General features: G+C 47.7%; 1 protein-coding gene across 3 annotated transcripts in view; it reads left to right on the top strand.

Moving 5' to 3' along the window:
- The window catches only part of RERE (arginine-glutamic acid dipeptide repeats), a 167,690-nt gene that overhangs the window by 21,192 nt on the left and 121,661 nt on the right, over positions 1-24,837 (top strand). The window contains exon 1 of one of the 3 annotated variants that reach the window (XM_042883409.1): positions 15,878-15,946. The exons of the other annotated variants lie outside the window; for them this stretch is intronic. The gene's annotated coding sequence lies outside the window, so the exon portion shown is untranslated. Of the gene's footprint in view, positions 1-15,877; positions 15,947-24,837 lie in introns of those variants that run through there. 3 annotated transcript variants of the gene reach the window in all.

Consider the following 24,837-nt stretch of genomic DNA (forward strand, 5'->3'; position numbering starts at 1 on the left):
AGCAGAATCATTTTCTGTCGAGCGGTTGTGTCTTCCAGGTAAGCCTTAATTGGAAAACATATTGAAATTTAAAATAATTCAGGCTTTTTTTGTAATGGTATTGATTTTCAGCTTTATTGTCCTTCCAAAAACCCCAAACGGGGAGTATCTGTTTATCAAATTCACCCATTAAAGCTTTACGAGTCAAAAATCAAATTGCAAAATGCAATTACAGGGTCATCGATTAATGTAATTATGTGTATATTTGACTAAAACTAGGTTCTGAAACATTACCCATGGAACTACAAAATGCATTATGATGGTAAACCTAGCAAGAAGCATGCTGCTGCTGAGCGCTGCTGCTGGCTTGTTATTTAGGTTTGCTTTCACTGCAAGCTAGCTGTAGCAGTTAGTGCATGAGTTGTAGGTCAGATTTTACTATATGTAAGTGCAGTTTTTATTACTGTGTGTCTCTATTTACTTGGCATTGAAGAAGGCAATGCACTCCTGCTAATGCTGTTACCCAGCCGCTCACTGTCGGATTGTTTTAGCTAGAGGGAGTTGCTTCTGCTGTTGGTGTGTATTTGAAGAGGAATGATTTAATTAGGAATGGTCATCTTGCAGTCAGAATGGCAGAAGGCCCCATCGGTGCCCTGAGGGGCCTGGTGATGACTGCAAGGCCTGCTTTGCTCTGACCTCTAACAGAGGTGCGGTGCAATAAAGGCTGCTGAAGTGAAGGTTGGTTGGGTGAAGCCCGCTCCTTGCGTTGCATGCTGCTGTGCAGGCAGTGTTAGAACTGCTGGATCGGATCCACCTGCTTTTTGGTGCAAGCAAGAAGCCAGCAGTGATGGGTGAAGGAAGCTGATCTGCTTGGGATCTGCACCGCAGAGCAGAAATGTGTGCATTGCCGCACTGCCCATCGCTGGAGCATTAACATTGGTTGTAATAGCTGTCAGTAGAGGTCACAGTCTTGCTGATCCAATGTGAAAGCTACACAATCTTGTTACCAGATACTACAGTGCAGGAAAAGAGGATTACATAGCAGCAATAGCTCTTAGTGTATCTTTTATTGCTCTCCGAAGATGGTCGATTTATTTTTTAGGTGTATGAATGACAAAAACCAGACGCTGAGTTAACTGATTATCTTAATAAAATGTATCATGTAATACTTGAAATGTGCTCTTCTAAATAACCTCATAATGATCCACAAGCTTGTCTTGGCTTAAGAAGATTAAGGAATTAATGTCAAATTACAGACATAACTGCAAGTAGTATGTGTGCTGTGTGAGAGCTGGTGGACAATTGACAAACAGTATTTTTTGGATATTTTTCTCCTTAAGGGAAGCAGCAGAGCTGTCACAGATCACACTGGCATGCGGTGAGCACAGCTGAGCAAGAAGGGAGTGCTGGGCAGTGAGCCCCAATGCTGCACCGTTCAGGGCTGGCTGTGGGTCCAGGCAGTTCTGCACTGTAATTGGAGGTGTCACTTCAATTCTGCATCAGCCAGACTTTTGTAGGTCAGCAGAGCCCAGGAAGGCAGCAGTCATTTGGGCCAGGCTTCATGTGCAGCAGGCTGGCTTTGGTGTGAGGTGGTGATGAAACACCTAAGTAGCTTGTCTGTTACATAATGCTGATGGAATTATGGTTGGATAAACACATTAATGGGAAGGAGGGGAAGATGCGCAGACGTGGCGGTGGGAGGCATAAATGTTGCTGCTGAAAGCTGTGGCATAATTCTTGAATACGTTTTTAATTTCAGCGTAGCTGGTTTAAAAATAGCATCTAATAAGTGGTAGTTCTCCTAGCTGTAAATGGCTTGCCTTCATCGTTCTATTTTGGTCAGGTGAAAGGGAAAGGAGAGGTGTGAGGAAATGCCCTCTAGCAAAGGAGGAGAACCACCGAGAGCACGGATCTGCTGGGTGAATCTCAGGTACTGCTTTGTATGTACAGTGCTTTGCTTGTTTCTAGTGGCTTCACAGGAAAAAAAAAATGCTTTATGCTAAGAACGGTGGCAATGCTATCGATCCTCTTGAGAGGAGAAATTGGTATTGAGAGATGTGCTTAAGATTTGTAGCTGTTAACAGCTCTGGCTGTGTGTGCCCTCCGATGGATGGATGCTGTTGTTGGCCACTGGTTTCAAACCCTGAATTGCTTCTTGTGTTAACGACTGCTATAAAGCTGCAAGCCTCGTGTGCCCAAAAGTTGGGAGCAGTGAAGAGGAAATGCAGTAGGCATGTGAGCTGTGTGTGACATTTAATTCAGATCTTGAAGCTGTGTTTTTATTGCTGTCGTGGCTCAGAAGCCAGCATCTTTAGAAATTAAATGATGAACCCGGCGGTGTTTCGGGCCGTTTGTCACTTGTTTCTATCAGAATATTGCCAGAGATGAATGACGTGCAGGATGATGGCAGCGAAAGTTTGGGAACTTTGAACTGGTGTAAAGGATCTGCTTTTGTTGTGTATTGGTTACCCACACAGATGTATTTTCCTACTTGTTAAAGGCATATCAGATAGTTCCTACTTGGGTTATGTTGATGAAAGCTAAGAGGCACACACAGATTTCCAAAGGCAGGCACAGCCTCATCTTTTGATTACACAAAACATGCATTTGGGTTTCTGGGTGCTGCTCCTTGTGGTGCCAGCAGCTCAGCCTGGGTCTGTTGGCTGTGATGGCTGCAAGCTGGGCTTTGGCCTTATTGCTTGGGCAATGAACACTTCCCTCTCACTAAGCATCTCTATGGAAGATGGGTTGTAGCGGAGGTTTTCCTTTATTTTCCTAGCAGTGCATGGAGAGACAAACCATCTTCTGCCTTGCTGAGCCTTCTGGCTTCGTTGAGCTCATCCGAAAAAGCTCACCTTGCTTTAACTCCTCATTTCTCCTGTGATTTATTTTCAAGGAAATGGCTGTTTGAAGATAGCCCTGAATTCTTACAGCCCTTACAGTTCTTAGAGTTGCTGCCTGCGCCTAAAAGCAGGGTTTTCAGGAGATCTTTCTGAATCCTTTTAGATGGAGGATGAATATCCTCTTCAAAGAAAGATTAGAAGGATAATCATAGATTTTTCTGAAACAGAAGATGTGTCTGCTGTATGAGATATGTGAGCAAAGCTCAAGAGCATGACCTTGTGTGTTTACCTGCTTTTCCACCAGAGATGATGATGTGGTCCTCAGGCTGCAGGACGGAGCGGGGGGTTATGAGCCGTGCTTATGAGCTGAGATTGCTTTTGCAGCCCCCTAGAAATGGCTTGCATCAGGGAACTCGCTGCCAGCAGCCAAGCCTCTAGCAAGAACCGCTTGATTTGTAGTGCTAAAACACAAAGGCATCATTAAATTCTATGGTCTGTTCTTTGTTGTGTCCCCCTGCTACCCTGGATTCAGGTTGGGATGGAATAGGACACAGAATTGTGCACTGATAAGCAGTTACTTGTCAGATGCTGTCTGCATAGCTCCTTTCTTGTACCGGTCTTATCTTTTGCATGTACCTGCTTTGAGCAAATCCTTTCTAATCAATGAGCAAGAATTTAATGATGTATTTCACACAACAGTAACTTATCCTCATTTGAGATTCAATTGGGCCTTCTAATAGTAGTTTAATAACTAAGTGGATTTTTAATTAACTAACGTCTTCCGCGTTAGAATCTTTTACTTAAAAATAGTAATTAAAAACTGGCATTCGTGTGGCTGCGAGGTAATCTTGGAGATTGGCTGATGTTGAAGGGCTCAGGGATGGCCCCTTCATCCCAGCTGGGCTGATGCACTGAGCCCAAGCAGCAGCAGCTTCCCTCCTCCCTTCGTTAGGCAGCAAGGCGTGAAGTCTTAGAAAACAAAATGTGATCTTTATTCAGTGTGAGCGAGTTCAGCCTCCTTCCAAGTGAGAGGCGCAGTGATTTTTTTGAATAGCTTGGTATCTTAATTGGAGGCAGTAGCTTGCTTTGTCAAAGCACATTTTGGGGAAAGATTTTTTTTTTTTCCTGCTGACATCTCAGTGTGCCCTGACAGAGCTGATGGCTCCCATCTCCCTCCACTGCTGGAGCTGCCACCAGTGTGAGGCGGGTAAGGGGAGGATCTGTTTCTTGCTGTTAATTTAGGGGATGGAAGCTGATCTATTCAACTTCTACATCTGAAGGAAGAACCACTCTGACATTGAGTACTGTTGGTGATAGGTGGATGGTTGGACTGGATGATCATGAAGGCCTTTTCCAACCTTGGTGATCATGTGATGTGGACACCCGTGTCACTCGATCAAATCTGAGGTTGTAATGCTGCTGAGGCCTTCATTCAGGAGTCACCTCCTGAGACTACATGCCCGCCTGCCTTTGCGAGGGTTTGTGCCTGGGAAAGCTCAGGTCGGGATGCTTGTGCCCTTGAGGTTTCAGGTAGGAAAACCTCTTGTTAGACAGTATATACCCTTCTGTGAGTCCTTTAGTGCTTTTTGGACATGACAACTAGTAGCTTGTGCCTCTCTGCAGTAGGGTAAAAGGCTGATAAGGATGGCAAGCCACGTTTCTGTAAGTGATGAATTGGAAGTGCTAAAAACAGCTGCATTTCCCGGGGCTGACTTGTGCTTGGGGACAGTGCTGAGAGCCTCAGTGCTTCAGGTTGTTTGCATACCGAGCTGGTACAGAACAGGGCATGGCTTGTTGGAATGGCCTCGCACTGATGAAGCAATGGGTTTGTCTGCAAACAGGAGCAGGTTTGCAGATGAGCTGTCAAGATGCAGAAAATAGACGCGTAACGTGAAAAATTCAGCATCTTATAAGCTGGGTATGTTGATATTTTTCCCTTAATATGAATTAAGTGCATGATAGGGATTTTATATTATGAAGGTAGGGCCGTTGTTGTGGGCTGTAAGTAAGTGGGGACTTGTGAGGGCTGTTTGTCTGCCGTCTGTGTGCACAGCCCCAGCACCCCCCTGGGCATTGCTCTTCTGAGGAGAAGCATAACTGCTGCTGCTGGGGTGAAGAACGCTTATCCAAACACCAGCAGTGGGTGGAAGACAAGGTGCAAAGCGCGCACGCATACTGAATGAGAAGCTTGGCTGCTTGCAGTCTGCTGTTACTTAGCAATAGTTGGATCAGAAACTTGTTACAGTCAAACTGTAAAACTTTGCAGGCAGAGCATCCTTCCAGTGGAACTTCTACTCTCGTAAAGCTGCTGCGTGTTGTAAAAACATCCGTCTGCTGCGAGTTCAGCCCGTCCTGCAGTCCCGCTGCAGAGGGCGCTCCTCGTAACGCCCTGCGCTCCGGCACCGCGCGGCTCGCGGGCTGCGCTGTGCTGAGGGAGCGCCCCGCCCACCGCCGTCACGTGATGAGAGCCTGGAGGGAACGTCCAGCCTATCGCTGTCACGTGATCAGAACCTTGCAGGAACGCCCCGCCTATCGCTGTCACGTGATCAAAGCATGGAGGGAACGCTCCGCCTATCGCTGTCACGTGATCAGAACCTTGCAGGAACGTCCCGCCTATCGCTGTCACGTGATGAGAGCCCCAGGGGCTGAGGGCGCCATTCAGGCTTTTATAGAGCATAAATAAAAAGATGAGTGGCTCGGACTGGATGGCGGTTTGGTTTTCTATATTTCTTTTTTTTTTTTTCCTTTCTTGGATAAGAGATGAAATACTGTGGGGTTTTTTATTGCCTCGAGGTAGTCAAAAGCAAGAAGAGGTGATTTGACCTGCTGTGACTGTTAATGTGCCTTTCTAGCAGCTAATAATAACTGGTAGCAAAACATGTGACAGGAGTTGTCCTGGGGAGGGATGGTTCCTCCTTGCACTGTGCAGCCCCAAGGGGCGGATGGCTGTCAGCTCCAGCAGGCAGTGGCTGTGCACCCATCCCTTTGTGCTCTGGGTGGCTGTAAGGGGCTGCCTGTGTGGCCCTGGTGTTGAGCATGGCACGGGGCTGGCAGTGCTGCTCTGACCCTCAGAGTAATGTCCTAAATTAAAAGCTGATCTCCTCCTGACAAGCAATTTAAAACCTGAGAAGACTGCTGGCAGTAATTGCATAAAAATAGGACGTGCTTGCGGGTCACACATAGCTTTTCAGTAGAGTTTTCTCCGAGCATGAGAACTATTTCTCTAATATCTAAAAATAAAATCCCACTCTAGTTTAAGGTCTTACATAAAGTTGCAGTTCCTGCTCCTGGCTGGAGAAGGCTCACCTTGCAGCCTGGCTGGACGGCTTTCTCCTGTGCAGCAGGACAGCTTTGCTTCTCTCCTTCCAGGTCAAGTGTGACTGCTGGGAGAGCTTGGCCATCCAGGTACCAAAGCCAGTAGGTGATGTGGGGATGCTGGCTGGTGTTGTGATGTTGTACTGAAAGCACCTCAAGTGTGTCCTATGGAAAAGAAAATGTTTCCCCTGAATATTCATTCAGGTAATACAGAACTGGTAATCTTTACTTGCAACACGAGTGGCTTTGAGGATAGTAATTGTTTCAGACTGATGGAAGATTAAAACTTGTCTCCCATGTCAGTTATTAAATGTGGGAATAGCTGCAGGCTGTGGAATAAAATATTTGATTTACAGTGCAGCTCTGTGAAAGTCTGCAACATGAGAACTGCATAGATCTGTTTGTGTAAAAGCTTCATTTAGGATGAGAAGAATAAGCAGCCTACCGGAGCACTCCATTTGTGATGTTTGTTCAGTGGGCTGAAGCCCAGTGCAGTGATTGGGATGGTGTGATGGTGGCAACTCAGAGCTGGCAGATGAGCTGTTGGTAATTTAGAGCCTTTCTCGGTGTTCTGGCTCCTTATCAGCAGAGCTAGCAGGATCTGAGCAGGCTGCAGTGCATGGAGTGCCTCCTTTCTCAAGTGTTAAGGTTAAAGTTGTTATAAGCTTGTTTGCTAGCATTTGTTGGTACAGAAGAGTGCTCTGGACGCTTGTGTTATTGCCCTGGATGTATTTTTCTAGTTAACGTTGTGAGCAGTTGCTTAATTTGCAAAGCTGTTACTGCTCTTGATCCTGACTATAGTAAAAATCAATGCGCTCTCTGCAGTCTGAACTAATAGGAATCAAACTCACTGAAGCATGAAAATGGTTTAATCAACAGAGAGCAATCTTAAAGGTTATTTAAAAAAAAAAAAAAAAAGGAAAAAAAAAGGAAAACCGCCACCACCCAAGCTCTGAAACTGAAGAGCAAAGCGCAGTGCTTCCTGCCTTTGGGTAGATTAATGGAGGGGAGGCTTTGAAGGCTTTAATCTGAAACGGGTGCAGTGGTATTCTTAGGAGCTGCTTGATTTCTGAGTCTAAGAGCCCTCCCTCAGTTGTATGGATCTTCATACTGAGTGAGCTGACAAAAATGAGATCTAATTATGGGTTTCTTCATCGAGGAAGCCATGAAAGGCACTGTGTGCCTTTGCTCCAGGGATGGAGTCACACAGCACTGCCTGCCTTACTGCTGACCTCACTTACACGAGCAGACTGCAATGGACAGAATACATCTCTTGTACATCCGGTTATTGGCGTTCCAAAGTATGGGTTTTATGGAGAAGGCAGTAAAAGGGAACCACAGCAGCACTGTGACACCCTATGTTCTGTTGCTCGTCCTTTGGAAACGTGTGGATGGTGCTGGGAGTGGAATTGGGTTTGATCTGGGTTTGGTGTCCTTTGAGCCTGTTAAACTGGGTAATGGGCCAAGGCCTAAGCAGCCACTGCTTACACACCTGCATGAGGAGGTGAGGGAGTCAGCTCCTGTGTTGCTTTCTTGAATTGGCATTCACTGTTAATATTTAACCACGACTCACAACTTTACCCCCCTGGGACTGGAAATAGTGAGCTCTCCAGTTCCCTTTCTTCTCTACAAATCTAGGTGACTTTTTTCATGTTGACTGCTGACAATTAATGCCCTGTTGAGGCCATCTTTCAGCCGTGTGTCGTGCTGCATGTTGGCATCCTGCTGTCTTCAGCCATTGATCTGGGGGGAACTCACCTTTCCCCTCATCTGTCTGTGTTACAGGCAGGCACACGTTGCTGTGGATGTATTCTGAACGCTTCCATTGTAAAGCAATGACTGGAGGTTACAAACAGGGAAGAAATGGATGACAGAGTGCGTGTTCTGTGGTTGCCTAATGACTTGTTAGGGAAATTGGAACAGCAAGTGTAGCCTTTGAATTGCGTTCACATCTTGATATGCCACCTTTGGCACATTCAGATCTTAAAAGGTAAAGAAACAGATTTCATTTCATGAGGAAGTTGCCTGCCACGCTCTAATACAAGTCGTCTTAATGGATTATTAATGAACTCGTGAGGTGTACGTATCCTTGGTACTGATAAACCATGGCATTAAAATTCAGCAGTTCTGTAGCTAACCTAATGAAAGGATAGACGTGATGCTCAGAACAGAATGGAATAATGGCTCATAGGCCAAACAGAACACCTCTAACATTCCTTGCATCGCATGTCAGGGGACCAGCCTGTGCTCCTCGGCATTTCCAAGCTCACTGCACAGTGTTTTTGTTGCTCTTCAGCTCATGTCTGGGTGAATTGAATTGCTAGCTGGAGTGGAAATGTGTCTACTGAAGAGCTGCCTGTGGTGCTGCTTACATCCCTGAGTTTTGGCCATCCTTTTGGTTGGGCGGTTGTCAGAACTCAAAGGGAGAACGAAAGAACTCAAACTTAGAACTGCAAAACCAAACCTGCGTGTGGCCCCGGTGGCTCCTTTGGGCTTCCAGTGTTCCGGTGTTTTGTTTCTGCTGAGCACCACTCGTGTAAGGAGTCTGACACTAGGTGGCATGCTGCAGCCTGACCTGATCGAAGCAGCGGTGGTCACGGATGGATTGCTTTGGAGCCCTGCTTGTTGTAAGAGGTTTCTTATGCCTCGATGCCTGTGAAGCTGCTTGTTTGTTGTTACTCCAGAAACCTGCATTGCGTCACGTGAAGCTCTCCATTTGTCCAGGCATGTTTGCTTTTCATGCAAGTTTAATGTAGAACATGTGAATATTTCTTTTAAAAAGCAAAATTTTTGTTTTATGGAAGTGCCTTTTGGTAGGTACGTGTGTGTGCATTTCAGTTCGGGCTTGATTTGCAATCTGCAGGCAGTTGATTTAATCAGAGATGTCATTTCTGGAACACAATTTGGAGGTTTTTTGGGGGGGTGCTTTGATGTTTGCAGACTTCTGCATGTGCTTTGAAACAATTGTGCAGATAGCTCTCACTTACCTGTACCAACTTCCCTCCAAATTGCTTGTTTGCCCGCTCTGATGGAGGTGACGTATTCTGCTTTTCTTAGTGGTGTTTCCTGTGGATTGCTGTGATTTCTTGCCAGGTTGTATGGAGAGAACCTGAATAGAAGACCTGGGATGCCTCTGCTGTTAATTTTTGTTCTGTTGGCTCACTGGAAGAGCGGTGTTAGGGAAAATTGGCTTGTTGCCCCTGCAGCCTTTCTCCATCACGAGGCTGACACACAACCCTGGTGGAGCTGCATGGCACGTGGGGAAGCTGAGGGCAGCTGGGTGGCCAAAGCGTGTGGCCTTTGCATGGAGGAAGCTGGGAGTCAAACAGAGTCGTGTGAGCAGCGTTTGTGAGCCCTTGTGTTCAGTGCTGGTAGGAAAACGTGCCTTGTTTTGACAAGTAGCACAGATTGATGTACATTAACATTTACAGCAGGCTCTGTTTGCGGCGGTGGGTGTTTAACAAGCGAGTGTAAAGCATGCTTAACTCATTGCCACTTCTTCATCTATAGTATGGAAATAATTTGGAAGGGCCTTTTTGCCTGCTAATTGGCTGATAAAGGCTATCCAAATCCTCTGCTGCCTTTTGTTCCATTGAAGCCTGCTGTGTGTGAGATGTTCGAGTTTCAGTAAGCCTCTGCCTGTCCTAGCAGCAAACAAAGATGAGTTCAGCAAGCTGCTGATGTAATGTGTATGATGTAAGGGAGCTCACAGTGCTCCGTGAGCTGTACAGCTGTAAATTTCTTTCAAAAGTGTTGCTAAGTGTAGAGAGACATTATTCAGTAGGACAAAAGGTCTTCCCTAAGGCAGGATGCTGTAGCACATAGAAGATAGGCACGTGCTAGTCTGGTTGAGATTCTTACCTCTGTGTGCTTCTCTAGGCTCTCAGTTGGATGTGGAATCATAGAATGGCCTGGGTTGCAAAGGACCACAGTGCTCATCCAGTTCCAACCCCCTGCTGTGTGCAGGGTCACCAACCAGCAGCCCAGGCTGCCCAGAGCCACATCCAGCCTGGCCTTGAATGCCTGCAGGGATGGGGCATGCATTGGAGAAAGAATCAGTTTTGGATCTATGAGATGGAAGCCGGCCTCTTGTTGGCTCTTACAGATGAGTTTGTGGAGGGGAATGGGAACAGGAATGAGCTCAGCACCCTCACCTCATTCCATGCTGCAGGGCTGTGTGGAACAGAGCCTGAGTGATGCCATACCTGCTATGTTTTCCCATAGATTTGGGAACTGAAGGGTTTCTTCCCCTCTAACGGAACTGCACTCACGTGGTTCCAAACTGTTAACATTTCTTCAAGATCGTAGTAGAAATTTCCTGTTTGTAGGTTGTATCTGTGCATCTGGAGGGACAGATTGTTACAGCTATAGTCACATCCTGTGCTTATTGTAACTTAAGGAGAACTATTGAATTTCTGAAGCTTTTGAATGTGAATATGATTATTATATGAAAAATGTGGGGAGCTGTAGTCGTGTTTTCTATCTCTGCTGTGCCTTCAGTGAGAGCCTGTAAATCCACAGCTAACTTGGTGTGTCTGTGTGCTCATGGCTGCTATTTGTGGTGTGTTGAGAAAATCTCTTGGTAAGGAATCTGTCTTATTTTGGAGAGGTTGTAAAGGAAGCATTTGGCAGTCATTTCCTTTCGCCTGTGAGTCTGAGCATGCTTTGTGTTATAATAGTTTAAACATACCACAGGCTGTTGATAGAGGTATCAAATTTTCCATTCCCAAAGTAACTTTTAGTCGAAACTGGAGGGAAGATTGGGCAAGTTTCCATTGTTGTACAGCTGCTTTGATAGAGTTGAAAAGATGTTTGCTTGCGTCTTCCTTCCCTTCTGTGCTTGAGCTGCATACCCCCGCCATGGATTTTTGTACAACCCACAGCACTGCTGCCTACTGAAGGATTCATCTTGCTGGTTCTTGTGATAATTAACATTTAATTACCTTCTTCAATCCATGTATTAAATATTCACGTATGTTAATTTTTCCTGTTGTGTTGTGGCTTTTGGCATATGTCCTTTTTGTTTTCCTTTTTACTTTCATACCATCAGACATAAGCGGCGTATCGCCTTGGAGTTAAATTCAAGGAGTTGCTGGGCAGGTTGAGGTATTGCTGTATGCATGCCACAGTCTGGTGGATAGAATTGGATTTTGTTGTGATGTTTTTGGTTTACTCAGCATCGTTCTGCAATTTGGCATTTTCCAGGGCAGGGATTTTTTGACAGATGGGAGCTTTTTCTGCTTCAATGTCTGCCTCTCCTGCCTTGTTTTGGTTTCCTGCTGTGCTGTAGCTGGGTTTCAAGTTGCCTGTCTCACTCCTTGTTCTTTAGCAGCTTGGTCACAGTATCCCAACTGAATTGATTATGTTTTGTACTTACATACTTAGATAAAGTACATAAAAGCTTTTGTTGTAAACATCCTGCCAAGTCACCAAGTTCCTCACCTCAGTCATCTGAATGACCTTTCATCACTTGCTGCTCAGCTCTTCCCAAAGTGAGCATGCTGGCTTTCCTCCTCCTGGAGGTGCAGCTACTTTGGAGCACTGTCCCAGAGTCAGCTCAAAACGTGAAAGGAAAAAGCTGTCCCCTTCCCCTTCCTTGTATTCATCTTTTCTGGTAGCTGTGTTGAAGCCACAGGATCCCAGCAAGGAGCCCCAGCAGCTCTCCAGGCAGCCTGTACCAATGCTTGGTCACCAGCACAGTGAGGATGTATTCTGGTGGTCTGGAGAAGCTCCTGTGCTCTGTTTTGTCCTGTTCCTTGGTACCATTTGGCAGAGCCTGACCCCGTTCCTTCCAAGTGTTCCTAGACAGGTGGGATCCCCCAGTCCGGTTCCTCTCCCCCAGGCAGAGCAGCCCTGGCTCCCAGCTGTCCTGGCAGATGCTCCAGCCCTGTGTTCAGCCTCAAGGCCCTTTGGGCTCTGCTTGTGTGCCCGTCTCCCTGGTGCTGGGGCCTGAGACTGGACCTGGTGCTCGAGTTGTGCCCCTGTGTTGAGCAGGACAGGCAGGTGCTCCATTCCCCATCCGCTGTCTGCCTCAGGAGTTTGGCTTCTTGGCATTTGGAGGGGGAGGCTGCGGGCTGGCACTGCTCTGAACGCTCACTTAATTGTGTGGGGACTTGAGATCACAAAGAGCTCCTAGTGGGCTCCACAACAACTGTTTATTTTTTCATTTTTTCCTCAACACTTCCTCAGCTCGGTCTTTCTGTAAAATCCGGAGATTTCCAGCATGTGAAATTGCTTTAGCAGTCTTCACAGCTCCCTGGGGGAGCAACTTTTGTTTTCTCTCTTCCCTACTGTGACAGAAATGCTGCATGCATCCAAGATGCCGTATAAAAATAACCCAGCGGATTTCTTTCAGGCGTGCAGAGCGGAGTTCTGCAGGGCTCCCTTCGTGTCCTTGAAGTCTCTATCACCACTCTGCAGCTGAGGTGATGTGCTGACTGTACCAGCAGCCTTCCTTGGGCTGCGTCACAGGTTTCAGATGGGCTGAGAACGAACCCGAGGTGACTTAATCGCTAGCAGTTGTATGGGCAGGCAGCGAGTACTGCCAGCACACCGATTTGCTTTGTTTTTCAGAGGGATGTCAATGCTTTGCTCCTGATGGAATCAAGAGATCAAGAATGGGGCACAAAGGTGGTACTGGCTGCCAGGGGATGGCTGGTGGCAGTTGGAGCAGCGCCTGGAATTGTGGGGGGCAGCAGTTGAGGCAGTTGGATGTGGGTGCTGCTGTGGTCGTATTTGTGGTCCTGTTAGTGGGTCCTGCCCCCAGCACTGACCTGAGGGTGGATTTTAGTGCTGGTTCCTAAGGGCTCGCAGGTGGATGTGAGGTCTGGATACAAGTGCTGTGTAAGTACAGTGTGGAAATCAGGGCTTTTGAGCCATGAAATGCATGATAGAGTAGGAACTGGCTCACTTGAGTGGGATCTGTGTTTGGTGCTGCGTAAATAGAGGCTTAGAACAGAACCACCTAACAGCCTCCCCAAAACGCTGAAGGTTCCTGGTCCAGAAGGAATACAGATTCCGTTAGGGAGATCTGGAATGGTTAAGAAAATGGCAGATCCAAATTACAGCCTTTCCAAAGTCGATTGAAGTAGTCTTACCTGCTGACTTTGTGCCTCTGTTGCCTGCTAGAGATGGAAACGTGTGGGAGAGGAAGCAGGCAAGACGCTGTTTAACTCCGCAAAGTTTACATTCTCCTTTGGTTTGCATTACAGAATGAATGCTGGCCTTTGGATTGTGCTGCAGCAATAGTAATGTTACACTGAGTTTCCTCTGAGAGATGACTTTTGGGTAGTGTGGAAAAGCACCCTCCTGACTGGGGCTGCTGCAGCTGAGCTGGGCACGAAGCTGCATGGATGTGGATTTGTGTTTCCATGGGGTGTCCAGGTGTGCACTGACACACAGGTGTAGGTGGATGTGCTGCTCACGCAGGTCTGAAGGACTCTGTAGGTGGCAGGAGCAGTTTTGTTGGGAGCAGGGTGACGCTTAGCTGTGTTGGTACTGATAAAACAGTCCGTGTCTGCAAAGGAACAAAGTACCACCTCTGCTCCATAAAAGGTTTTGTGTTTGGGTTATATAGCACGGTGTGAGCAGGTTGGAGCTGCTCTCTGCAGAGGAGCCTCCAGGTAACCATTGCCCCCAGGGAGTTCTGTGGCTGATTTCAGAGCTTAAACCACCTTCTTGAAGCTTCTCATTTGACTGAAATGCCTTGCTGTTCTAGCTGGGGATGTGTGCGCAGCTGGTGATGGTAGGGAAACTTGTGCTGAGGACTGGGGTTAAGTGACAGAAGAGAAGCAGAGCTGCGGCAGTGCGATGCTGTTAGCTGGTTCTCCTTGAACCTGTTCCCTTCCTCTTCCTTCCACCCTGTTTCTAAACCTGAAGGGAGAGCTTGATTTACGTGAAGCTGAGAAAAGCGTTAAGTCTCCTTTTAAAAATAGGTTTGGCTTAGCAGGGGTTTAATGTGCGACACTTGTTGCTTGCCTGAGCTGGGAAATGATGTTAGAAAGCACTTGTCACAATCACATCTCCGTGTGTTCTTAAAATGAATTTAAGTTATTTATTGCTTTGGTACAGTGTGTGCGAGGCAGGTGGTGTACTTGAACCTGCTTTAAACCAGTGAGCTGGATGGCTGCAGTGAGCTGCTGGCGGCTGTTTGTGGAGCTCTTTGCCCTGGATGTCTCTTCTAAAGAGAAAATGAGTTCCCATCCCATCAGTCTAATCTCGTTCGGTCTGTTTACAGTCTGTTTTGAGCATACACATCTGGTAGGCCTTGAGCTGTTCCTCTGATGAGTGAAATACCGTGTCTGTAATTGTCAGTGCTGCTGATGGGCATCACCTTGAAGCTGTGGGATCAGCGCAGTGCTGTCAGCACAGTACATGGCAGTCCTGGGCCTGAGCATGTGTGAAATAGGCCTTGGATTGGGAAGGACGCTTGTGAGAAGCAGTGGATGCGGCCGTGGTGTGTTGGGAAGCGGCAAATATGGATTTAACGACCAAGAAAATATTTTTTTCAGCCCATTTTCAAAAGGCAAGATGAAAAGTGCCCATTGCGAATGGAGCTCGAGGCTGCACTCAGTGTGTGGTTTTGTTTTACTGTGCGAAATGGGGGCAGATGACGTGTCTGGAGAAAGGCCGATTAGTGCAAGCTGAGTTGCTCCCCTTGGCAGTGAGGGATGCTGGAGTGGTTGCATTCATTCAGGAACCTCCCATGTGCTGCATACAACCAGATGGGACTTCAGATGGCTCTACTGCCAAAGCCCCACCTTGTTCACCCGGCTCTGCAGGCAACACCTGGGGCTGCAGTGCTCTCCAGCTCTGCTGTGCTCGACCTGCTGTGTGCTGCACCAACAATATGCATTCTAAGGGGATACACAAGTTCTACAAGTTTTTTTTCGACTGCACTTTGCCAGCATGCACTGTCTGCTAGGAGTAGTGGTTCAGAGTGGCAGGGAGTTGTGTCGTAAAGTGATAAGGCAGTTTTAATAGATCCCATCGAATAGTATTTTTGCAAATAAATGGAACTTGGCCTGAATGAACTTTCTGCTGGGAAGCTCTTTTGGAAGTCATGGGAAGCCGATACTTCCTCCAGCGCACGCTAGAGCAGTCAGTTCATTTCAGTGGCTTGCCAGATGTCGGGCTACATTTGATTAGGAAATTGCCGTGAGGATAGATGCCGCGTGGTTGCTTTGTGCTGACCCAACGGTTGGGTTTCAGCCCGGGCAGGTTTGCAGCTCTCTCACAGCTCCTTGGTGCTGGAACCGATCCCGAGGCAGCTCCTCCAGGCCGGGCTCCAGCTGCGATTTATTTATTGGTAAGATCTTCTCTTGGATTTGCTGTGCAGGGCAGAAGTGCGCGCTGCTCCGTGCCGACCGCACAGCGCACCTTACGTGCCGCGCCGCACGGCCGCAGGTAAACTCTCGCTATTGAAAAGCAGAAAGGCCGATTTAAGCGTACGATGAAGGCGAACGGGTTTTACCGAGCGGATGAATTCACGCGGGGGGAGGAGGGCAGGCTTTCCGGCAGAACGGCTCGAACGAGCCCCGCCGGACCGGAGCCCCGAGGTCCCGGCAGGCCGCCGCGCCGTGCGGGCGGTTCGGAGGGGCCGAGCTCCGCGCCGGGTTTTCCCCCTCGCCGCCCGCCGGGCCGCGCTCCGTGCCCGCCTCCTGCCGCTGCCGGGCGGGTGGCGGTGGGCCCGGGGGGACGAGGCTCGCTCCGCCGCCTCTCCGCTCCCGGCCCAGCTGCCTGCACGCCGGGCGGCCGGCGGAGGGGCCTCCTTTTGTTCGCCGCTCCTCGGGAGACGCCGCCGCCAGCGGGTGAGTGCCGGGGCGCGGCTGTGCCGAGGGGGGACCGCGGCCGCTTCGTCCCCGGAGGCTGCGCGGGGGGCTCCTTGCATTTGGGACCGTGCTCGTGTCCGGGCGTTGTTTTACCCTATGGGGAAAGTTGGGTCAACTCTGTGGCTGAAGAGTTCAGGATGCGTGCGGACCCTTTCACTTCGCTTCTGTGTTGTAAATCCAGCAAGCAAAACGGATGTGCGGTGTTTAATTTCTTACTTGAAGCAGATGGGATAAGGAGATAGGGGCTGGGGCTGGCCCGGACGGAGCGCTCTCGCCCCACACAGAACGCCTTTGGAGCAGCAAAGCACCTCAGCCTGAGCTCCCCGTGCTGCTCGGTGCGGCTGCCGGGCTGCTGTGTGCCCACGGTGCTCCCCTGCGACGGCACCCGGGCCTGGTTGGAGCCCGACGTGAGGCAGCAGGGCTGGTTTGAGGGGCTCTCAGATATGCAGCAGTGTTCCTTCGGGGAGCTGGAAGTAAACAGGACTTAAAGCCCGGCACACAGTGGAGCGCTATGCCGATGTAAAGCCATTAATCTGCAGGCAATTAGTTCCAGCCGCGCAGCCAGCTCGGTGTTTTTGTCAGTTTTTTTGTTCTTACAGACGACGGCGTATTTCAGGACTTAGAGAGCCTAGTAAATATCACAAGACAGACATTTCAGGCGCTTAGCAGCAAGTTGAGAAGCGTGTGGGAGCAGCGTTTAAAAGCCCTTATTTGTGTTTCCAGCCCTGTAATTTAGCAGCGTTTCAACTATTTTTATCGAGCTCAGTGGGAGCAGCAGAAGGTGGCAGCGAGCTGTTGGATGTGGCTGTGCTGGGAGGGTTCCACCATTCCTCCCTCCTGCTGGGGAGCAGCGTTGCTCTGGTGCACGGTGAGGCTCGGGCTGCGTGTGAGCAGCTTTCCAGAGAAAGGCAGTGAAGAATTTATCTTTTCTTGTGGTTGGGATTTATGAATTGAGGCGAGGGCTGACGTCATGTATCCTCCCGCTTCCTTTGTGTGTGTGTGTGTGTGTGTGTGTGTGTTGGAGTTGATAGTGCTTTGTTTTACTTCAAATAGCTGCGGCTGTGCCTTGAATCCCCCTGTAGCTCTGTTGCTGTGGCCCTCGGTGCGGGCGGGCGGTTGGTTCTGTTGTGCCTCAGAGTCGCTTCTATGTGAAGTAGATGAGCCCTTAATTGTAATTACCACAGTGCTGCACGCAGCTGTTCTGCCTGCGTTGGCTGTCTGCAGCTTTACCGCAGGTTGTGGGGATTCTCTTGGTGTCTCAGCTCTTCTTTATGTAGAGGTGATGAGGTGGGACTTTTTGTTTCTTGGTGTGAGTGGTTAATAGCGCATCCCAGAGGGCTTTTGTTTGTACTTCATGTAAGGATATAAACTGTTACTGAGCTTTAATCCTAAGGCTTTGTTTTCAGGTAGCATAGCCTTCACCAACCCATACGCACAGCCCAGAGGTCCCAGCAGCTGCTGCAGCTTCTGGTTTGTGCTGTTACTGCCACAGGGATGGGGATGGACCCCTCCAGGGGGTGGAACACTTTACAAGGTTGTTTACAAATACAAGGTTGTTGTATTCAACACCTATAGAAAAGCTCGATAGAAACAGAGCCATTCCGTGTTGGCAGCTGAGATTAGTCTTGCTGCTGCTGAAATGCAGATGAATGCAGAAAGTGAACAGAGGGCACATCCCCACCGAGTCAGACTGACTGCAAATCCCTCCTGATGCACAGCCTCTAGTCCAGAAATCCCACACTGCGGGTCCCTACTAACTGCTGATGAAAGGTCTGGTTGGGGTTTGGAGCTGCAGAAAGCAGCTATGTGGGGCATGGGGTGCTGCAGGCTGTGAGGAGGTTGCTGTTGTGGAGATGTGCCCTTCATTGAGCACACAGCTTTATAGGGCTGCCCCTGGCTGTTAGGTCAGCATGTGTGTGCTGATGTTTCTTGGTTCTGGGATTCCTTAAGCAGATAGAGAGAAGTTGTGTTGATGCTGTATATACTCCAAGAGGAGTAAAATGGGATTGGGAAACAACAAAAACCCAACGTTTCTGCAGTCTGTTGGAACGTGCTGCTAATGTGGTGTTTCACCTGAGCTCTGCTGACTGGTTTACAAACAAACCCAAAACAATTAGGAAGACAGAGGGTGCAGAAATGGATACGTGTTGATGATCATCGTGCACGAAATGCTGTTTTTCCCCAAGGGATTTTCAAATTAAGGATATTTTTTTGCAGCATTAGTCTAGCCTCTGACAGATGAACAGATTAAACGTGGTGGCTGGGCTTGTTACAGGCCCCAGCTGTTGGCCTGATTCTCTGCTGGCCATTCCTATCCCTACTGCAGGGCCAGGGGTAGCTGGCTTATAAGCAGAACTTCTTTCTGACCTGCTTCTGTTAGTGAAACAAGACACAACTGAGGCTCTGTTGGGTGCAGCAGCAGAAAGCAGAAGCAGCTCTGCAGCTCAGGAAGCAGAAGTTGTGTGTAACCTGTGGCATGAGGCTCTGCTCAGTAATGGGAATGCAGAACAGCTACTGATGTGTCAGGGCTGGGTTGAGTAATAGAGGATAGGCACCATGAGAAGCTGCTTATAAGCTGTATAGCTTTGTTTATGAAACCTCTGTAAATGAATCAGAGGGATACCTGTTTTCTGTACTTAAATTCCATAACAAAGCTGGAATTCTTTCCAGAAGAAAGGACAAATGTAGTATTTATACTGAGCTTTGCCTGGGGGTCGTGATTGGAGTTCTGACACTTGGATGCAAGGTGTGAACAAACAGCACTGACAAATGTAAATAATTTAAGGCAGCTGGCCTTCTTTAGGAAACTTATTTTCAAGTTTTGCCAAGAAAAGGCCTTTGTGACTGGATAAACATTTTGCTACTGGAATAGAATTTGGTCGTGATTTTTACATTTGCTTGTAATTCTAAGCATGTGTGCTTATACAATGGTGGGTTTAGAAATGTGCTTTTTCCTAATGTTAGCAAAGGCACGAGATGAACAGAGGCAGTAAATTTGCTAATGGTGTCTCTGTATGGCTGGGGAGTTCGTGGCAACTTTTGGCCTGGTTAGGTTTCTCTAGGAATGGATTTAATTCAGACAAGAATACGGGGTGAAATAGCAGTCTTGGAATAAGGCAGTGGTAGCAGATGGTAGGTATGGGCAGATTTTCCCAACTTTCTATTAAAGTGGCTTAGTTGAAGACCTGTTTGGTGGGTAAAGGTGTGCTCAAACCTGCCGAGCTTAGGAAGGGGAACCCTCATGTCTGTAATGCTGGTTTGGTACGGGTAGCTGGCTTTGTCTCAGGTGCTGATTTGAATCTTCTTGAAACATGCAAAACCCTGTGTGTTTTGCTTTTGGTACCTGTTTTCTTCTTGAGCTTATTTAGAGAGATAAAATGACTTGGTTTTGAGATAGAGCTGAGATCCTGTTAATACGCAGTAAGTGTTTCTGCAGCATCTGGGGTCTGATAAGCTTATGATCTGCTTGCTTAGAATGAAGGGCATCAGGTAGATGGAACGTTGGGTTCTGTGGGTGAGCTGGTGTTGTTTCAGAAGGTTGGTGGCTGTTTTGGTGGCTGTTAGGGACTGGAGGAAGTTCAGGGTTCAACCATTGCACTGCTAGTGTAACGCATTGCTCCGTCACAGCTCGTTTATCTGGGCTGTAAAATGATAGCAGTAACATAAACATGACGTTGGAGCTTCAGGTTCCCTCGTTCTCCATCGTGGAGGTTTCAGCCTCCTAATCTAATCAGCCTGCGCAATTAATCTGTTTACCTCTGATAGGACCAACATGCCACTTCCTCTGCCCTTGGAAGCTCCGTGCTGCCGGTGCCTTCCCCAGCACGAGGCCTGGCAGAGCAGGGAGCTGTGGTCTGCTGTGCTCTGAGGGCTCTCGGGTTGAGTCAGTGCCTGCTGATGGGACGTGGATTGGCGTGTAGTTAACTGAAATCACACACGGCTATGAAAATGACTGAGCCGTGGCACGAGGCAGCACAGCTCAGGCACTTACGGGGTGGAACAAAGCCCCCGTCCTTGGGTCTGCCATAGTGGCAGATCCCTGTAGAACTCCCTTGTTACAGGCAGTCAAAACATACTGCATTTGCTCCATTTCCTACTGAAATCTAACAAAGGAGCCAAAAATCAGATTTCCCTTTCCCGATAATAAAGCCATTCCTTTGAGATTAGAGCTGGGAATGGATTTTTCTATATAGCAGTTCCTGCTTATTAATTGAATGCTCTTAGGTAATCTCGTGTGCTGGTTTGTGTGAGAGCACGAGAGGAAGAACATCACTATCCTGCATGTTTAATATTAGATCATTGTAATTGCCTTCGAGCTGGAGACCTAGCCTGTGTTTGTAGTTAAGACTGATATAAAGGAGTTAAGAGCAGCCCAAGGTTATTAGATCATTTGGAAACTGATTACCCTTTCACAGTGTAATAAAGTAATTATGAATAGTGTATGAAAATTGGTTGCAGTCTGTTTCAACATTATGACTGCCTGTCTTTAAAAGAAATTACATTGTCCTCTTTTGTGTTGTTCCTACAATTTGCATATTCAAAGCACATTGGTTATTTGTCACTTCCAGCTGTAAATGCTAAAGAGCATTTAAAAAAAACAAATGATGCCATCTGTTTGGATAGGTTTCGGTGAGGTTTGGTAATCCTTCACCTTGGGTCTGTTCTCTTTACAGTGGTACGTGCTGCTGTTGCTGAAGAGAGGTGCGTTCTGGAATGGAGAGTTATGAGTGGTCCAAGTTGTGATTAAAACACTGATGTGAGAAATAGGTACAGCTGTGGGCTCCAAAGCACAGCTGGGGGTTGCTTACCTCGGGGTGCTGCTTTGCCTTACGTGTCTTCCAGCAGTTCCCAGGCACAGGGCTGCCTGTGCTGCGTTCCTGCATCTTCATTCAGGTGCTGAGCGCTGCTGACACAGCTGAAATCACCATTGGAAGTATTAAGCATGAGGTTCTGCAATGTGTTTTTTGCATTGCTCTCATGGATAGCTTACAGCTCGAGGAAACTCCAGCCAGGCCGGACTTGCTCCATGAACACTGGTGTCATTTTCTTCAAAACTGAATTTCTTTTGTAAGAGGTTCCCTTGTTCTCTCATGGCTTACTAATGCCATTCAATACTAAAACTGCACTGGAAAACTTGTTTTGTATTCCTTCTTCGGTGCAGTTGCATTTTGAAATACCTGCTCATACCAAAGTTCATTCTGATTCAGAGGCCAGATCATAATTCAGCATATGTTAAGAGCTCATCAGCAGGTGATAAATCTCACCTAAGCTGTATAAGTTATCTCCAGGGAGAGGCTGCAGGACTGCAGGGAACAACAGGCTGATGTGCTGGGTGCATTTAATTGGGCTCCAACTGCTGGGCAGCTGGCACTGGGTGCCTCGGCTCCTGCTGTGCTGGGAAGCAGTGCTTGGCCAGCTCCTGGCTGGGCTGGGGTTGCAGGAAGGAACTCGGTTTTGCATGGCAGGAGGCTGCTGAGCTCTGCCCTGCGGCTGCTTTGATAGAGGTGTGTGATACAAGTGTGGGAGCAGGGATGCAGAGGGCAGTGTGTCCCACAGCCCTGCTGCTGGGGGTAGCAGTGCTGCAGTGTGAACGAGGCCAGCGCGCTTCTTGTGCGGCTTAATAACGCTTTGCATCACTTGTTCGACACTTAATGGTTTATGGTCTAATTTTGCAAATCACCGTGCTCAGCAGCTTACAAGATCAGACCTAAATACATTAATCCAGCTATATTGCCTCATCCTGTTACATTAGATGCCATCACTTCAGTCATACAATAGTTAAGAGTCTGCACTGAGAGTACTGGAAGTAGAATTTAATGTCTGAAGCGTGACCGAAGTCAGAAGTTATTTCAAGCGGTCTTAAAACACTTCCTCTTGGTTTAGATTAGAGGCAGACTAATCATTTGAAGCATTTCTTAATATTTTCTTCCCCTTTCTCATGAAAAACGCAGCCAGTTATGAACTGCTTTTAAGTGGATTTATTAGCAGCGGTCGGCAGGTTGCTGATGCAATTCTTCTTGGGGTGGGGAAAGGCTGCAGGAGGTTGGGAAGGGCATTGCTCTGAATTGGGGTTCTTCAGAGCTGATGGGCGAATCAGCGGCCAGGAGCAGTAACATGATTACTGTGTAAGTGGATTTCTGTGTTACATTTGCTACATACTCATGGAAGAGGTATTTTAAGGTTTAAAAAAATAAAAAAGGGAAGCTTCTTCACTGACTTTGAGAGAAGTGAATGAAACCAGAGGGAAAAGCCATCCGCTGGGTTGCAGGGTGAGAAGCTGTATTGGATTCCATGGGATAAATAGAAATCTGGTGTTTGTGTGTGCTGTGGAAGCTGGCAGTTGGACAGGGGGAGTTGCAGTAGAGGTTTATAAGTAGTAGAGATTTAGATTTGTAATCTGAAAATGGCCATAGACAGTGTTTTCTGTTTGCTGGATGGTCCCATGTTAAGACAAGCTACGTCTGCTCATTTCCCTTGTTGTTAGCTAAGATGGTCTGTGGGATTTCTGTGGTTCCCTTCTTGTGCTAAAATCTTACAACATAAGGAGATGGTCATTTCCTAACGAGCTGTTCACCACCACTTGTTATCTTCAACGTTCAGCCGCAGCTGATGCTGGTGTGGGAGGAAGCTGCTGCCCCTCTGATTCAAGTGCAATAGTTTCAATTGCACAACGTCGTGCATTGAATGAGGGAAACATGCCTTAATGTTACGGGGTGATTCAAGTCCTTGCTATTGGGAGAGGCAAGAAGATAAAGTCAGGGACATGGGATACAGAGAGGCCGTGAGCTGTGGGTTGGGACTGCAGGTGTGCTTTGGTCTCTGCTTTCTGTGCCTACACTTGTTGCTCCTGTGTTTGCTCTTGGAGTGATATTCCTCTGCCCAGAGCTGGGCAGTGAGCACCATGCTCATCACACTGCCACCAGTGAGGTTTTGCTGCTTTAAATACTGGCACTTGTAAACTGTGTTCTGTAAATGCACTAAAGGAAGTGAGATGTAATTTAATACATTGCAGTTGTGAAGCACTAGGAAATTATGAAGAATCTGCTGACCGGTTGCTGTAGACAGGCTCTAATGTGAGACAGAGATCGAGTCAGTATTTCACACACGAATAAGCACACTTAATCTCCTGATTACAACAGGGCTTCTGTGCTGGGGAGAGGCTTTGTAGGACAGCTCTGCTGCCTGCTCTGTCACTCGGAGCAAGCTGCTGCTCCAAGGAAGTGAGACCCAGCTCTGAAATCAAAGGCATTCCTCCTATCACCGCTTATGTGAAAGCATGTTAAAACAGCAGACAACAAAACCAGGGCTTGTGAATGTCCGTTGCCCTTTGTTAATTTTGTACTCTTTTTTTTTTCCCCTTGTTGTAAGGCTAGAAGAGCAGCATTTCTTTGCATTTCCACTGTTGTGAAAGTTGAAGCCACACCACCAAATTGAGTTATGGCTGTTTGTGGCCACGTCTGGTCGCTCAGCCTGGCTCAGGAGCCCACCCTGCAGTTCTTCCATTTTGGGTAATTGAAGTCAGCAGTTGTGTGGAGTTGAATGAAACTGCTAATGTGGCTGAAGAGCAGGACTTGAGCCTTTGCTGCTCTAAGAAAGGCTTTCCCAAAAATAACCCAATCTAGTTTTAGTTTGAGTGCTTTAAATGAAGATATTTTTTGAGGCTTTCTAGAAGATGAAAGGCTTGTCTAAAAGGGCAGACATTTGAGAAGAAAAGGCAGAGGCATAGCTGTATGTAGTGAGAATGACAATAGATGGCTGTTCAGATGCAGACATGGAAGTGCCAAAGTAAAACACAGGGTGGATGTTCCCAGCAGTTGCTTACAGCAGGTAGGGATCTGCATGGTCTTCGTGTGACCTCTGCATCTCTGGTCTCACCTAAGTACACGTGAGGGAAAGCTTTCATATTACACTGAGCTCCTTTCTTGAAGTAATTGGCTTCACAGGCAGGCATCAGGTGTGTGATGCACTCACAACTGGTAATTGTGTGTTCCTGCTGAAGCCAGGGCTGTTGTGCAGTGGATGTATGACTGCACTTCATGTCAGTGCTCTTCAGCATTGCCGTTGTGCCAGGAACTTCTCTTACTGCTTTGATTTCTTTGTTGGTGTTTCCCTGGTTGGAATGGACAGTATTTGTTAATGGTTATGTTTTTCCCATTGACTAAGCATATTACAGATCATCTTTTTGCCACAGACTTGCCTTGCAAGGAATCTGCATGGATGGCACCAAGCTCTCCCGTTTTACATCTGAAAAATCTGTTGTATTCCAGTGCTTCACTCAGCAAATGAATCCCTGCTGGTATGTGATGTACTGGGAGGCTGTGACGGAGCTCTTGGTGCATGGGTTGGCACAGAGGTTGGCTGCTACTGGCGTGAGCTTTCCTCCTGCCTCTCACTTGCTGTCTCTTGTTATTTGTGCTTGGTTGGCTGAGCTGTCCTCTGGCCTGCTGCTGGCTCGATGTGGTTGTTGGAAGGCAAGCGAAGTTGTTGTGCCTGATAAAACTATAGTATCAATAAATAAATAAAGCTGTGTGTCACAGCATAATTGTTAACTTTAAGTATTGTTCAGCACACAGGTGTTGTCTCGGCTCCTGGTGACGCGATGCTCCCCAAATAACAGCTCTGACTGCAGTGGCAGCTCTGTGCAGCCCCGTGGGCCTTCCTCCCCCACAGCCCATGGCAGCAGGGAGCTGCACTGCGCTGCAGGAACGCTTTAACAAGTCTTAACTTTGTTTGTAAGTGGTGCTATGGGACTGTTGCTTTGTGTTACTCAGACCTATATTGCTGTAATCATTTACATGAGCCTGGCTGGCTTCAGAGACAAGGAAGTAATCCCTGGTGTTGTGTTTACTGTCTGTTGCTCCTTGCTTGCT

Source organism: Lagopus leucura, unplaced genomic scaffold, assembly GCF_019238085.1.
Source record: "Lagopus leucura isolate 7727_CA_CO unplaced genomic scaffold, USGS_WTPT01 Super-Scaffold_100037, whole genome shotgun sequence".
NCBI lineage: Eukaryota > Metazoa > Chordata > Aves > Galliformes > Phasianidae > Lagopus > Lagopus leucura.